This window comes from Branchiostoma floridae, unplaced genomic scaffold, assembly GCF_000003815.2.
Source record: "Branchiostoma floridae strain S238N-H82 unplaced genomic scaffold, Bfl_VNyyK Sc7u5tJ_1555, whole genome shotgun sequence".
Classification (NCBI taxonomy): Eukaryota; Metazoa; Chordata; class Leptocardii; order Amphioxiformes; family Branchiostomatidae; genus Branchiostoma; species Branchiostoma floridae.
In genome coordinates, this window is record NW_023365754.1 from 36,357 (window position 1) to 37,671 (window position 1,315).

Genomic DNA, 1,315 nt, shown 5'->3' on the forward strand with positions numbered 1-1,315 from the left:
ATGAGTGTGTGTGAGTGTGCATATGTGTGTGATTGTGCATGTGTGTGTGTGTGCATGAGTGTGTGTGTGTGTGTGTGTGTGTGTGCATGTGTGTATGTGTGCATGAGTGTGTGTAAGTCGTGTGTGAGTGTGCATGTATGAGTGTGCATGTGTGTGTGCATGAGTGTGCGTGTGTGTTAGTGTGCATGAGTACGGTTCTTGCCTACTATTTCAGACTGCACTTTGGAACTTAATCGCTAAACGTCGCTAATGCGTGGTCTTCCCTATGGTGAAAAGGATCAACAAACGCTGTTACGCAATCAAATAGTGGATTAAAATGTTTTTCAGGTATAACCTGACATCCACAATTCACAGAAAGATTTACATGAAGCATATTAACACTGTACCGTTCTCCACCAATTATGTTGTGGGCTACTTTAGCCAGGTTTCGTCGTCAATAGAGGGTCTGCATGGTGGGTCCCGACAACGATTTACGCTGAATTCAGAAGAACCCCTACGTATTACGCTAAATCAAGGAAGGCAATTACGCTAAATTTGGTTGCCTCGCTACGAATTACGTAGATAAGATCGTTTTCCCTACGAGTTACGGGAAATAAAATAGGCTGCCTACGCCTTACGGAAAAGAGCATGCAGACCCTCTCAATACGGCCCGTGGAGGGAGGGGGGGCGTTCCGATCAAGGTCAATGACCTGTACGGTTCTTGCCTACTATTTCAGACTGCACTTTGGAACTAAATCGCTAGACGTCGCTAATGTGTGGTCTTCCCTATGGTGAAAATGATGAAGGGCTGACGTCAGAGTTGCGTTGCGCGGTAGAGGGCAAAAAATGGGAAGACGATTTGGGTGTGACTTAAAATCCTTGAAAATCCTTCTTTTCCTTGAAAATTTTTGCCCAATCTGGAGACTTTTTGAGTTAGAAGAGACAGGTAGGGTCTAAGCTTTCCTGTTTGGGTCAAAATTTGTTCAGTTCAGCAGTTCAGCTGGTGTAAGGACAGGTTTTAGTTGTAGGGTGCTACTGGTTGTATCAGGAGGGAAAATGGGTCAAAGGTGAGGTTTCTTTCATAGAGCGAGCTTCTCTCGGAGAATGAGCCAAACAACCCTCTGTTTTCTTTGAATGCTTATAAACTAGACCCAAGTGACTTTCTGGTGGAGAAGAATTTTAAAGATTGAACTATGGGTTAGTACTTTTTTGAAGCCTTCATTCAGTGTATTTCAACATGCTTGTCAATGGGCAGCCCTAACTTCGATGTCTGACCTGTACTGCCCCCCACCCCCATTTTGCATTTGAGGCCTTTTTGACCATATAGCTGTCTCAG